Source organism: Carettochelys insculpta, chromosome 2 (assembly GCF_033958435.1).
Source record: "Carettochelys insculpta isolate YL-2023 chromosome 2, ASM3395843v1, whole genome shotgun sequence".
In the NCBI taxonomy this organism is placed as follows: Eukaryota; Metazoa; Chordata; order Testudines; family Carettochelyidae; genus Carettochelys; species Carettochelys insculpta.
In genome coordinates, this window is record NC_134138.1 from 253,962,590 (window position 1) to 253,978,007 (window position 15,418).

Genomic DNA, 15,418 nt, shown 5'->3' on the forward strand with positions numbered 1-15,418 from the left:
GGGAGCCAGGGCAGGGCTGGGCAGGCCAGGGGAGCCAGGGCAGGGCTGGGCAGGGCAGAGCAGGCCAGGGGGGCCAGGGCAGGGGAGCCAGGGCAGGGGGGCCAGGGCAGGGCAGGGCAGGGCAGAGCAGGGCAGGGGGGCCAGGGCAGGGGAGCCAGGGCAGGGGGTCCAGGGCAGGGCAGAGCAGGGCAGGGCAGGGCAGGGTAGGGGAGCCAGGGCAGGGGGTCCAGGGCAGGGCAGGGCAGGGCTGGGCAGGGCAGGGGGGCCAGGGCAGGGCAGGGCAGGGCAGGGCAGGGCAGAGCAGGGCAGGGGGGCCAGGGCAGGGCAGGGGGGCCAGGGCAGGGGAGCCAGGGCAGGGGGGCCAGGGCAGGGCAGGGCAGGGGGGCCAGGGCAGAGCAGGGCAGGGCAGGGGAGCCAGGGCAGGGCAGAGCAGGGCAGGGGGGCCAGGGCAGGGCAGGGGAGGGTAGGGGGGCCAGGGCAGGGCAGAGCAGGGCAGGGGGGCCAGGGCAGGGCAGGGGAGGGTAGGGGAGCCAGGGCAGGGCAGGGCAGGGCAGAGAAGGCCAGGGGGGCCAGGGCAGAGCAGGGCAGGGCCATGCACACCCTGCTCACCCCTCATTGGGGCTGTCCCATGTGCTTTCTCTGCAGGTCGTGCGTGCCATCAACTCCATGCTCCTGCACAGGCTCATGAGGCTGGGGGACCCACGTGCCACTGTCGCTGCCTTTGCCACTCTGGGCTTCCCCAACTGCTTCGGGGCTCTGGATGGGACTCACATCCCCATCCGCGCCCCGGACCACAGTGGAGGCTGATACGTCAATCGGAAGGGCTACCATTCAGTCGTCCTGCAGGCCTTGGTGGACAGCCGGGGACGGTTCCAGGACATTTACGTGGGCTGGCCTGGCAGCACCCACGACGCCCGGGTGTTCCGCAACTCGGGCCTGTGCCGCCTGCTGGAGGCGGGGACCTACATCCCCCAGCGGGAGATCCCTCTGGGGGACACCACCATGCCCTTCTGCATCATCGCGGATGCGGCCTACCCCCTCCGGCCGTGGCTCATGCGCCCCTACACGGGCCACCTCTCCGCCAGCCAGGAGCGCTTCAACGAGCGCCTGAACCGTGCACGCCAGGTGGTGGAGCGCTCATTTGGCCGCCTCAAGGGACGATGGCAATGTCTCCTCACCCGCCTGGATGCCAGCCCCAACAACATCCCCCAGATTGTGGGTGCCTGCTGCGCCCTGCACAACCTCGTGGAAAGCAAGGGGGAGAGCTTTCTTCAGGGCTGGGCCGCCGAGGCCGGCAGGGCACACCTCCAGCCACCTGCTGCCCCCAGTCGGCAGGTGGACCCAGAGGGGACCCGGGTCCGGGAGGCCCTGCGGGCCCACTTCGACCAACAGGCCGCGGGGTGAACTGTGCCCAGGCCCCCTACTGCCCGCCCCTTCCTCCCCCACACTCCTGCCCCAACGCCCACACCACCATGGAGCACCCCACCGCCCCCCCCCCACTTGTCCAGGAGAAATGACAGCACGAACTTGTGGGTGAACGTAAATGTTTTTTTTGTCCTCACGATTTTTTTTTTTTTAAATAAAAAAATATATATATGGGAGACAGAAACCAAAAAGGAGGGACAAACATTCAACAAAACCAAGATGGGCACAAATAAAACTATGTACAACAATAAAAATGAAAGCACTGTGCGCCATCAAAAGAAAAACAAAAAGCAGGGAGGAGAACGGGGAGAACTATGTACAGGGGGGGACGGGGCAAACAGGGGAAACACCCACACCACCCACCCAGTCCCCAAAGTCTGTCCAACAAGGGGGGGGGCCACGTCCCGGGCCCCTCGCCCCTACAGCCCAGCAGTGGGCGTGCCCGGCCGGGAGCTCCGCCGGGCCTGCAGTCTGGTGTGCGGCTGGGTGGGAGCGGGCTCCACCGGAAGGTAGCGGCGCCGGCGAGTCGCGGGTGGCTCCAGGGGTCTCTTGGCACGGTGGCCCTCGCGGGGAGGTGGTGGGGTGACGGCGGACGGCCGGGCGACGGCTGGAGCAGCCGGTGGTGGGGCTGCAGGAGCGGGCATGGCGGGCGGTGGCGCGGCCGGCGTGGCATGGGGGGCCAGGGAATCAATCAGCTGATTGATGGTATCCAGAAAGGCCCCCCATGCCTCTCTGTGCCAGGCCAGCGCCTGCTCCTGCAGCCGGAGGTGCTGCTCCGACACCTCCAGCTGCTGGCGGTGGATGGCCAGCAGCTGGGGGTCTGTGGCCGCCGGCGGTAGCAGGCACGGGGTCCGCTGTCTGGCCCTCCGCGGGGCCGGTCGTTCCTCGGCCGAGGGGCTGCCCTGGAGTGAGGGTCCCGGAGGGGTCTCCGGGACGACCGATGCCTCGCCAGCGCTCTCTTCCGGTCCTTCGGATGGTGCAGGTGCAGGTGCAGGACACAGGAGAGGAGGGGGGAAAGAAGAATGGAGACAGGCGTTAGTGTGGGCCCCGAGCCGTGGCCTTTGTCCCCCGCACCCTGTGCTGCAGGTTCCCCATCCCCGTCCCCAGGAGATGCTGCTGTGATGGATGGGGTTCAGGGGTCCCCCTGCCCTGCACCCCGTCCCCTGGTGGGAGCGACTCTCACTTCACCTCGCAGGGTCTGAGAGCAGGAGAGGTTTCTTAGGCCACAGATGGCCAGTTTCTGCCAGGAGTGACAGCACCAGCTGTCGGAAGAGACAGTCCTTCCAACCCGTTGTGGGGAGAAGACCCCAAGGGGGGCCCCTCTGGGATGCAGCTTTCCCCCTCCTCTGGCTGGCTGCCTACCAGCTCTCCCTTCCCCTAGCCTCTACCTGTGGCCCCCGCCCTCGGCCCCCAATTCCAAGCCAGCTCGGCTCCTCCCTCCTGTTGGTTCAGGGCAGAGGTGTCACCTGCCAGCTGTAGCGCCAGGATCCTCCTTTGGCCCTGGGAGCTCCTCGGCTCGGGTGGCTCATATGTAGCCTGAGTCTCCCTTTGGCACTCCCCCCACTCCATCACATGCTGCTGCTGCGGGGTGTCCGACCCCCTCCGCCCGGGGGCCCCTCGAGGTTCCGCTCCCCCCTGGCCCGGGGATGGGGCAGGGCACTGTCATGCAGGGTGGCGGGGGTCAGGGGCTGATGGCTGCAGTGCTGTGAGGGCCATGGCCCTGGTGTCCTTGGGGCCATGGCCATGTGAGCGTGTGGGGGGCCCTGGACACATCTCTGTGCCCCCCGCCCCTCAAGCCCCGGGGTGTCCACCAGAGAGGGGTACCTACCTGTGGGTCCGCTCCCACGGTCCGGAGATCCCCGGGGGTCGGAGGCCCTGCTGCTGCTCCGGGATGGCAGGAGGAGGATCTGCAGGCTGGAATCGGTGGAGGAGGAGCCCCCCTCCTCCTCCTCCTCCTCCTCCTGCCACGATGTCCCGGGGATGGTCTCCGGGGGGGGCCCCCGGGGTGCGGGGCTTACCTCCGGGGCGGAGCTCGGCTGCAGGGCCTGCTCGCGCTCGTCAGCCGAGGTGTCAAGGGTGGCCGGAAGGGAGGAGGTGTGCCGGGAGCCCAGGATGTCCCTGAGCTCCCTGTAAAAGGGGCAAGTGGCGGGGGCGGCCCCAGATCGGCTGGCCGTATCTCGGGCCCGGGCATAACCCTGCTGCAGCTCCTTGACCTTACTCTGGACATGGTCCGGAGTGCGGGCAGGGTGACCCCGGGCAGCCAGGCCATCAGCCAGCCGAGCGAACGCATCCGCGTTCCGCCTCTTGCTCCCCATTACCTGGAGCACCTCCTCCTCGCTCCAGAGCCCCAGCAGGACCCGCATCTCGGCCTCCGTCCAAGAGGGGCCCCGCTGCCGCTTCCCAGACTGCGTGGCCCTCTGGCTGCCCTGGCTGCTGTGGCTCCTCTTGGGGGGGGGTCCCCTGGGGGCGCTGGGGGTGCTGCTGGGCAGCCATGGCTGCTGTCAGGGGCTGAGGGCTGTGCAGGCTCGCCGCCGCGTGTACAGGCAGGAGCCTGCACGTTGCCTCAGCCTCCTGCAGTCAGGGCGGGGGAGGGGACCTTTAAGGGGCCGCTCCACGCGGCCACCAGTGAGCTGCGGGGCTGGCGAGAGCATCTCTCAACCCCCCAGCTGATGGCCGCCATGGAGGACCCGGCAATTTCGACGTTGCGGGACGCGGATCGTCTACACTGTCCCTACTTCGACGTTGAACGTCGAAGTAGGGCGCTATTTCTATCTCCTCATGAGGTTAGCGACTTCGACGTCTCGCCGCCTAACGTCGAAGTTAACTTCGAAATAGCGCCCAACGCGTGTAGACGTGACGGGCGCTATTTCGAAGTTGGTGCCACTACTTCGAAGTAGCGTGCACGTGTAGACGCAGCTACAGAGCCCAGCAGAACAGTACACAGCACTGCGTGGACGGTGCACTCAGAACCAAGAGTAGAATGGAGGAGCAGCAGCTGTCAGAGTCTGATACTGGCACCGTCACTGGGACCCAGGCGGTCATCGCCATCCTGGGCTTGGTGGATGCCCTGGAGCCCACCTTCCCACCCACATGTGTCCTGCAGCCCTGCCAAGGGGGCAGCCACCGCTCCCCATCCCCCGTCCCCCACGGCGCCTCTGGAGCCACCCCAGCAGTGGAGACTGGTGGGAGAGGCTGGTCCTAGGCCAGTGGGACGACGAAAGGTGGCTCGCCAATTTTAGAATGACGAGGCACACATTCATGGAGCTGTGTCAGTGGCTGTCACCCACCCTGCAGCATATGGACACCTGCATGCGGCCCGTGCTCCCAGTCGAGAAGCGTGTGGGGATTGCCCTGTGAAAGCTGGCCATCCTGGACAGCCATCGGTCAGTGGGGCACCAATTCAGCGTGGGCAAAGCCATCGTGGGAGCTGTCCTCCTGGAGGTAAGTCAGACAAGGGCCCCACACCCTCCCCAGGAAGAGGTGGGGGCCCCCTGGTGGGGAGCCTGCAGGGGCAGAGGGCAGGAGGCCCACGGGTGAGGGGCCTGCAGGGGCAGGGGGGCCCCCCCAATGCACAGGCCCACATGTCGGTGCCTCCCTACAGGTGGTCCAGGCCATCAACCGCCTCCTGCTGCGGAGGGTCATCCGCCTTGGCAACTTGGATGACGCCATGGTGGGATTCGCAGCTCTCAGATTCCCAAACTGCTTTGGTGTGCTTGATGGCACACACATTGCTATCCATGCCCCAGACCATAGTGCAGGACGCTATATAAACCGCAAGGGGTACCACTTGGTGGTGCTCCAAGCGCTGGTAGATGCCCGGGGCCGGTTTACTGACATCTGCGTTGGCTGGTCCGGTCGAGCCCATGATGCGCGGGTATTCCGCAACTCCTGGCTGGGGTGGCGCATGGAGGAGGGTACCTACATCGCTGCCCGGGAGCTCCCTGTGGGGGACACAAAAATGCCACCCTGTATAATGGCCGATGGGGCGTACCCATTAAAGCCGTGGCTGATGCGCCCCTACACTGGGCACACCACCGCCGGCCAGGACGTTTTTAATGCCCGCTTGAACCAGGCTTGCAACACTGTTGAGCAGGCCTTCGGACGCCTCAAGGGGTGTTTCCGATGCCTCAACACGTGGCTGGATGTGAGCCTGTGCAATGTCCCCGGGGTTGTTGCGGCCTGTTGCGCGCTGCACAATGTGGTGGAGGGCAAGCAGGAGCGCTACATGCCTGGGTGGGCTGCGGACAGCGGCCCTGGCTATGATCAGCCGCCCACAGCCCTGTGCCGCCAGGCACAGTGTGAAGGGGTTAGGGTCTGGGAAGCCCTCCGGGAGGCCTTTGAGCAGGAGCCATCCTGACCCCCACCTGGCACATGGCTCACACTCACCCTGCAGCATGGCCCCCCGCACACAGACAGGGGACACTGCACAAAAAGGTTTATTAACTGAGGACTAACTATGTAAATAAACAGCTGTTAAACAATGGTGTGGGGTCTTCCTATTGGGGCTAAATATGGAGGGAACAGGGGGAGAACTATATACAATGGGGCAGGGGCATGCCCCCATGGCCAGGGCCACAGGCACGGGCAGGTCTAGTCCCCCACAGCAGTGGAGGGGCGAGATCCCCAGCGGGTACAGGTGTCCCTGCTGCCCCTGGTGCGGGGGCCCTGTCGGGGCTGGGAGGGGACTGGAAGGATGGGGAGGTAGGGTCATTTAGGGGCTGAAGAACAGGGTGGGCTGGGTGAGGCGGGGAGGGGGTGGGGGCTGGGGGGGCCAGGGAGGGGAGCCCTCTCCTGGCTGGCACTGGCGACCAGCCAGCTGGCCAGGGCAAGATGGGCGGATGGGCTGAGGGTGGGTGGGATGAGGGCAATGTGTTCGGGGGCAGCAGTGGGAGTGGTTTCAGGGGCAGCAGGTGGGTCGGGTTCAGGGGCAGCGGGGGGGGCGGGTGGGGGGGCCGGCTGGGGGCCAGCCGTTGGAGGGCTGCGACTGCCTCAGACCATACCTCCCTCCACCAGGCCCTCTCCTCCCGCTCCATGAGCAGCCACTCCCAGAGCACGGTGGTCTGCTCCTGGATGGCTGAGGCGTAGGCCTCTGCCGCCTCCTGGTGGTCGTAGCGCCGCCAGTATCGGGCCATCCAGGTCTGGTCAGGTGGCACCCAGGGCAATGGGGAGGAGGGCTCTCCGGCTCCATCCGAGGGTGGCATGGTTGTGGTCTGGCCCTCAGAGGATGATGCTGTGGAGACACAAGGGGAGAGTGGCCACCCATCAGTGCTGTCGCCCGGGACTGGGGTCTCCACCCGCGCCATCCCCAGGCCATCCCCCGAGGTGGTGCCTCCCTTGCCGACCCCTCTTGGGGTTCCTGTGTGCCTGCTGGGACCTTGTCTGTAGGGCAATTGCTGGCTGTAGCCTGGCCCCTGCATCCCTCCCTGGTCGGGCAGGCTAGGGTGCTGTCCATGGGTGCAGGTGCAGGATGGCGCTGTGCTTGGGTCTGGGATGGGGCAGGGTACCGTGGGATAGGTCCCCCCACCCAGGTCACCCAATCCACCTGTCACCTACCTGGACCTCTGGAGAACAGGTCCGGGGACAGCGGCCTCGAGGGCACTTGGCTGGAGGTCTCGGAGCTCACTGTGATGAGTAATGGGCCTGCCTCATATGAGTCGCTCCCGGTCCCCGCAGGTGTGGTCTGGCTGGACGGTCCCGGCTGCTCCAGCTGGTCTATCTCCTGGTCAGGGTCTGGGTCGCCTGTGTCCACCTGCACTGAAGGCTCTGGGACATCCTTGGGGCCGAGGAGCTGTTGCAGGGCCCGGTAGTGTGGGCACCTCGGGCCGGCCCCGGCCCCCGATCAGCTGCAGGCACCCTTGGCCCGGCTGTAGGCCTGCCTGAGCTCCTTAACTTTGGAGCGGACCTGAGCAGCCATGCGCTCGGGGTGTCCCGGCTTCTGCAGCCCCAGGGACAGCCGCTCAAAGGCAGCTGCGTTGCAGGGCCTCCCTGTGCTGTGGAGAAGCACCTCCTCCTCCGCCCAGACGCCAAGGAGGTCTTTCACCTCGGCCTCGGTCCAGGAGGGGCCCCTCCTTCTCTGGCCCTGGCTCTCCTCCGGCGATCCCTTGTGTGGGGAAGAGGGGGCCTCCTGGGGTGTCCCAGAGTGCGGGGGGCTCGCCATCCCTCTGATGGGCTGTGTGGCATGGCTGTCTGGCTGCTGGAGCATGTATAGGGCTGAGCTCGTGCTTCTTGAGCCCTAGGCATGCTCTCAGCTTCCTGCATGGGGTTTCCAGAGCCTTGCGGCTTTAAGGGGCTGGTCCAGGGACCATAGAGCCCCACCGGTGCTTGCTAGCGCGTCTCCCGCGATCCCTGAAGCCGCCGCCATGGCGGACCCGCAATTTCAAAATTGCGGGCCGCGGAGTGTCTACACATGCCCTATTTTGAAATTTTATTTTGAAAGGGGCCGCTCTTCCCAATCCCGGATGGGAAAAGCAATTTTGAAATTCGGACCCGTTTTCACCAAAAACAATTTTGAAAGAGGCTGTTGAGCGTGTAGACGCTCCGCAGCCTCTTTGGAAATTAAGACCCCTTTCGAAATATAGTGCTAGTGTAGACGCACCCTAGAATTTTTTTAACCCTCTATCGTCTTTCCCTGAGTCTCTCACCATGTATTGCCTCTCACCAAAACTTTCACATGTTGTCCTCTAAATGTTTTGTTAGCTTTGCTCAGGTTTATTTTTGTGTTCTTCTTCTTGATCTTTGATTGACCTTGTGGAAACAAGTCATTTTGATTTCCTGTACTCATGCACTGCGCAATTGTGTTTTGGTTCCAAATGTGGAGCAGACATCAAATCCTTGCTTCTTGCCACCAAAAAATAACACAACAACCACAAAACCCCCTCTTTCCTTTGGAAAATAATTCACAATACTTCACCTTTTGTCCTGCTGAGTTTCTTAAAATTCCCAACCCTTACAAAAAAGCCCACACAAACCAAAAACAAACAAACAACAAACAAAAAAAACAAACCAAAACCAACAAAACCCAACCCCTCTCAACAACTTTCTAATTTCTGTCCTAACTTAATATGACAACATTTGTTTTAAAAGGTGGTAGAGTAAAAAGCAGCAAGCCAGGCTATCTGTAGTTTAAAGGTCACTAGCAAGTGTCAGATTTTTTATTTTTTCCTCAGTGATGCAAGGACTCATTTTATGATTAACATTAATATACTTCAAAGGTGAAAAGAACAGGAAAAGGCAAGCCTATGCATGTGCTAAAATTGAAAGTCACCTTGTCAGTGTGGTTTAATTTCAGGGCTAAACTGACAACTCTCCTGAATTATCTAGGTCAAATGAATAGTTTACCATAGACTAATAGCCACTTACTTCCAGTGTGGGGGTGGAAATAGTGTACTTTGTACCATGCTTCCTTCCTTCCTGCCTTTCTGCTGATTTATTTGTTTCATTTTTCTCTTTGGATTTCCTTCTTAAAAGTTAACAGTATTAACGTTTTAACAAGTATATCAAATATCACGGTCCTTATATCACAAGAATGTCAAATAGTATACAATCCACTTTCAGAGAAACATTACGGGACATTAATTTACAGGAATAAGAGGATGTTATTGACATTGGTTTCTGGACTCTTTTACCTTTCATAGGCACTATTTCTACAACAACGATGAATTTGGCACATGCTATAAATTTGCCTATACTGGTGTGGTAAAAGGAGCATAGTTTGGCTTGTTCTCTAAAAGCGGGAGATTCTGCATTGAACCATGGAAACATAGGGGCATCTCAAAAAAGTCTGACATCTCCCCCGCAATTTCCTGCATGTAAGATGACTTGTATAACCCTGTAGTCCCATTGACTTCAGTATAGTGCTCTGTGCTCATCAAGAAATTGCAAACTTAGGGCCTCAGTTTAAATGCCTATTGTAGGCCAGATCCAGCCATCTTCACACATGCTGAGTTGCATTCTTTAACACAAATCGTCCATTGGCAAATTATATATGTTAGGATGGCAGTACCAGGCTCTGAAGAGAAGCATCCAGCTAACATTAGTGGATGGAATTAATTTTTTTGCGTCCCCCCCCGGCCCCCCCCAGTCAATCCCACTGCAACTCCAACCGCAAGGCAACTCTGCGATGGCCTCCTCTGACCTCTTCTTAGAGTATCTGGAGCAGTAGTTCTCAACCTTTCCAACCTACTGTACTCCTTTCAGGAGGCTGATTTATCTTGTGCACTTTATGTTCCAGATCACTTAAAAATGACTTGCTTACAGAATTAGACAGACATTCATAAGTGCCAGAGCACACCAGTACTGAAAAATTGCTAATGTTCTCATTTTACCATATTGGGTGGCTATTGTATCTGTCCGTTCAAGGTCTTTTTCGAAAACTTTGGAGCATCTGTGAAGAATTTATGGAAGATTTTGTGATCACCCTGAGCTTCTCAAACCAAGATCTTCTAAATAATGGTATATGTTTTTTTTTCAATCTCATACATGTGTAAAATAACTAATAGTCTATTTAGTTGAACATGGAGTATCTGTTGGGACTCTCTTTTCTCTGGTACAAGTCTTCAAAACTATGGACATTTCTTCCAGAAGAAATTGCTACAATATCTGGTAACAGATGCAGAAATCAGTGAATCTGCAGCCCCAAGATCAAGCTTGATTCTTGTAGTTACTCCAAGGCTTTGTTGAGATTATGGTTGCTAATTCGGGATACAGATGAATCACAAAATAGCAACTCCATGGCTTCTCCCCATGCTCAAAATAGCAGCACTATTTTGAGCGTGGTCTTCCATTTCTGCTACCCCTTGCCATAATAGGCCTTTATTTCAAAATAGGCCCATATTTCGAACTTCAGTGCCATTTGCATGGCACCAAGTTCAAAATAAGCTATCTCGAACTTACATAATTTGCGTTGTGAAAATTGCATATATTATTTCAAGACAGGGATGCAGGCTAAACACAGCCCAAGTATGTTATCCAGATGCACTTTATTATTCCAGTTTCTGATAAGGTGTGTAGTGACAGGTTTGGGTCAGTATTGTTGGAGTTCTTATCTTCTTCCATATTATGAATGCCCAACTTCAGTCTTTATAGGTGTCTTGGTCCTATTGGTCTTCTTGCATGCATAGTTTTTCAGTTTCTGGTTGTTAAAACTGTGCAACAGGTCATGGTAAAGTGTCCTTTCTTCTGGCACTTCCTGCAAATAACATGGCAAACCCAGCAGATCCTCTGCCTGATTTGTGTATAACATCCAGAAGGAAATTCCCTACTTCTTCAGTGTTTTCTGAGAAAGCATGAGCCTTCTGTCTTACCAATGCAGGAGGTCCACTCCTCTGGTCACATTAAAGGAATTCTTTCTGTGGTTTAAATTGTGAGAGCTATTTCAACAGCCTTTTAGAATACAAGCACTGATACAATCGGTAACTTTTTCCAGATCTTGTCACAGCAGAGATAAATTAGCCAAACAGGGCATTACCTAATGTTTGTTCAAACTGCTAATGTTTTGTCAACTTCTTTAGAACGTCAATGAACTGTGCTACTTACAATCCACTTTCCTGATGTTGCTGATGGAAACAAAATCTTTTTGCTGTGGGATAAGAGGAAAAAATGTTCTTGCATTGCTGTAGTTACTGAATTAAGTGTGGTATATGTGGCTGTCCCACATGTACCTTCAGACCCATCACTGTTGTCAAAGCTGAAATTGCTCTAAAAGATTGCAGGACACCACCCATAGTTCCTGGTTGTCGTTGAATTCACCAGCATTGCTCCCAAAGTTCTGCTGTTGGGCTTGCTTCCTGGACATTGTCTCTGTTATGGGGATATTTTTTCCCCTTCACTGTGAAATGTTCAAGCCTAATTTCCATCTGCTAGCTGGGGCTACAATGCAGAATGCAGAGGATACACTTGGGCTCCCTTTATTGAGTGTAGACCCTCAGTGCTGGCTATTGGTTGTTTCTCTGTCTGCTTGCATAACTGCCAACAGGCAGACATGAACCTTGGTTCTCTGGAGCATAGGGAATGAGCCTCTAGAGACTGAGCTAAAAGCCAGCTGTTCTCAGTTCAGGCTTTAGAGGAGACTCCTTCTTTTTCTCTGTAAATGGTTCAGGTGCTCCTACATGGGACAGTGAACCACACCCATTAGGTGTGTGAGTTACACTTGCCCTTGTAAAAAGTCTCAGGGGGTAGCCGTGTTAGTCTGTAGCTTCACAATTAACAAGTGATCCTGAAGTGGGTTTTACCCAACACAAGCTCATGACCTAATAAATTAGCTAGTTTCTAAGGTGTCAAGGGACTTCTTGCTATTTGCTTGCACATGGCCAGCCAAGATGGGTGCTTGCTTCCCCCCTTGTTTGAACAGCTCCAGTAGCAACTGTGAAACCCTTTTAATTTGTTCTGTCTTTATCTGCACATGTCTCCTCTTGCTAGCTGACTCATGCCTAGCTTGAAGCAAAATGTAGCAGCAGTATGTGCCTGCCATTGCTAGGTCAGCTTCCTCCAAGTGCTTACTTTTTCTTCTCCTTGTTTAGGCAATGGGAGACTGGCATGCCTCTGGGATCTAAATCCCTTGCTGCTGATATGCTATATGTGGGCACAGAAAAGGAGATGGACACAGACGGAGCCGAATGAAACATAGCTAATGGCCTTGCAGACTTTATTGTTCACCAGCAAAACTGAAATTAACATGGAAGTGAAGCTTTTCACTTGGGAAGACGGCACACCTATACATTTAAAGGGACATCAAAGAAGCATAGATGGGGCCCATAGCGAGCTGAGAAATATGGAGAGACCTTTTTTTACTCCCTCTCTCCAGTAGGGCACCCAACAGTGTATTTCCAAATCAAGGGATTGTTTTCTTAGCATCCATTCCACCCTTCCTCTGGGTATTATTATTATTAATTCTAAATTATTAATATTAATGATAAGAAGCAGTACAGACCTACAATTGCCAGTGGGATTGCTTGCTGCATTTTGCAGCATTCGTCAACTGCTGATCTTGCTGTACAAAGAAGGAAAAGTCAGAAATGTCCCTTGTATTAAGAAACACTGCAACCCTATGCCCCTCCTCCACTGCTCCATGTAAATTACATTATTTCTGGCTGTCATTTTGAACTTCCTTTTTCAGTCTTCTTGGGTATCACTCCATGATTTCTCCCAGGAGCAATGCTGGGATTATGTCAGGGATGTCAAAGGAAATGGCTTTGGCAACAGAAAGCAGGTGGTAATAAAACCTTTTCAGGCAAAGGTCAGTGATCCAGCCACTGTATGTTAGCACAAGCAGGTCTGATATGCTGCATGTCAATTATACTTTGTCAAATATACAATTATACTTTGAAATCAGGTAAATAGTCTAGAAAGCAATCCACATTAGGCACCTTGCATTAACTGAGTTAACTTCTAAACCTTGATCTAATTACATCTAATTACATTACAGATACAACGGACACTTTGTCAACCATGAACAGCTACTTGTAATGTCAGACCAGAGCAATGTTTTCAATGCTACAACTAAGGGCCAATCTTGTCCTTCACTGTGTGGATGGAGAAGAAAGTGAGGTGTTGTGATTAGGCATCTCCTTAAAAGTGAGTTATCCAAGATGAATGTAACTATTTTGAGTAACTGTCTGTCTATCTGCAAACTTTTCAATCTCATTGTTTACCCCCTGTCTCATGCTATATATATATCTCATGCTGGCTCAGCAACCAATGTGGACTGGCAGACTCATGACAGGTAGGAGAATAAAAGAGCTGGGAATAAGAGGGGTGGAGAAGTTGCCAGAGGAGCAAGCAGGCTGGAGAAGGGAACTGCCAGTAAGCTGCTGAGAAGCCATGCAGAGACAGCATCCTGCTACGGACAGCTGAACCAGAGGCTGAAAAACTACAGAAAACCAGGGAAGTAGGAAGGAGGTCAGTGCACCACAGGAGTACCTGAGTCCCAATTCTGCCCACTGGGGATTTATGAGACCCTATGCTTTACCATTAAACCAGTGCTCCTATGCCCAACAGGAACCCTCTGGGAGCGGGAAGAGATAATTTTTAAAAATACGATTGTACAATCTTCAGCAAATTTTAAACTAAGGTCTTGTGCACAAAAGTAAATTCAGAAACAGGCAGTATATGTCTGTTAACTGTTTCATTACCACTTGAATGACTCTTTCACAGGTTCAATGTTTTGCTGATAGTCCCGCTATAAGGCCATTTCACTTTTAAATTAACTAGCTCATCTCCAGAAGACTCTCCAGGTTGCAGCAGCCACAGAACAAGGACAAGAAGAGGCAGATGCTTATTCTGTGTATATGTAAGGATGCCCCCGATGCTCACTTGACTTCAGGGCTTTGAGCTGGCACACAACGCATCTTACGAAATCTCCTGAGAGCATGAAAAATCCCCATGAGAAAGTCCAGCCCCTTGTGCACCAGGACTGGCTGACCCCTCTAAGAATAAGGAGGACACCCACATACCCCAATGGGACTCAAGTAAGGGGAATTGATTGTCTGCCCTGTTGGACTGAATGGACTCTGATGTGACACCCAGCCTGATCAAAAGGGGTGCTGTTGTGTTGTTAAACCACCTCAAACTCCCCATTCCAGATAATTTATAAATATGTTGAATAGGACTGGTCAGAGGACAGATACTTGGGGGTTGCCCTATTTTTCTCACCCCTGTGAAAACTGACCACTTAGCCCCTCACTTTGTTTTCTCAACCAATTACTTATCCCTAAAAGGACCTTCCTTTTCAATCAATGAGTGCTTACTTTTCTCAATAGCCTTTGGTGTGGGACCTTGTTGAAGACTTTCTGAAAGTCCAAGTACACTATGTCAACTGGATTACTCTTGTTCATGTGCATGTTGACATCCTCAAACAATTTGAATAGATGATGAGGCATGGGGTGTGTTTTATCTGGAGTATTGTGTCCAATTATCCAGAGTTGTGTGTCTAATTCTCCTCTTCCCCACCCCTCCCCCACCATCAGTACAGAAGGGATGTTAGTGTGCTGGATAGAGTTCAGTGGAGGGCAACAACATGATTAGAGGGCTGAATCACATGACTTATGAGGAGAGGCTGAGGGATTTGGGTTTATTTAGTCTCCAGAAAAGAAGAGTGAAGGGGGATTTGATAGCAGCCTTCAACCACCTGAAGGGTGGTTCCAAAGAGGATGGAGGGAGGCTCTTCTCAGCCGTGACAGAGGACAGAACAAGGAGTACTGGTTCCAAGTTGCAGTGGAGGGAGTCTAGGTTGGATATTAGGAAAAAACTCTTTCACAAGCAGAGTGATGAAGCTCTGGTTCTCTAAGGAGATGTTAGAATCTCCTTCCCTGGAGGTCTTTAAAATGCTCGCTTGACAAAGCACTGACTGGGATGCTTTAGTTGCAGCTGATCCAGCTTTCAACAGGAGATTGGACTCGATGACCTCCTGAGATCTCTTCCAACCCTATGAGTCTATGATTTCATGATGTTCTTTTATAAAACTCATCCCCAACATAGCATTTTCACATGTATCTAATAGTTCTGTTACTTTGACTGATTTGGTTGGTAATGAAATTGGTGGCCTGTGCTTTCCATAGTTACTTCTAGACTCCTACTAAAAAGTCATAATATGACACAGCTATGTTGAAAAATCCTCATTCTGAGGTGATTGGTATGTCCCTGGCCATGGGCTGTGGTGTTTGTGTGTTTCTCCCCGCATCTTAACCAAAAAGGCCTTAGGAACTGAGCTTTTTGAAAAATCTACTCTGTTTAATTGGTCACTTTATTCCTTATCAAATTCCATAAAAATTACACTTGTTTTATGAAAACTTTACCTCAAAAATCTCTTTTAAATACTGTACAATGTAAAGTATATTGAAGTATATGGAAGTGATGGTTGAAGTTGACAGTTGGTGTTAATATGTATAAGTTTAGGTTTGAAATTCTAACAACCGATTGGTTAGTTTTCAATACCTTATAAATATGTAATACAGAGCTTTACTTGGTTGCCAGGGCAACCAAAATGCAGACGGGTTTT

The 15,418-nt window shown here is 54.0% G+C and overlaps 1 long non-coding RNA gene across 1 annotated transcript in view; it reads left to right on the forward strand.

The window, feature by feature from the left end:
- The window catches only part of LOC142008930 (uncharacterized), a 49,202-nt gene extending 37,085 nt beyond the window's left edge, over positions 1-12,117 (forward strand). Inside the window, exon 4 of the long non-coding RNA XR_012644274.1 lies at positions 11,943-12,117. This is a non-coding gene — a long non-coding RNA (uncharacterized LOC142008930). The remainder of the gene's footprint in view (positions 1-11,942) is intronic.
- The last annotated feature ends 3,301 nt before the right edge of the window (positions 12,118-15,418 follow it).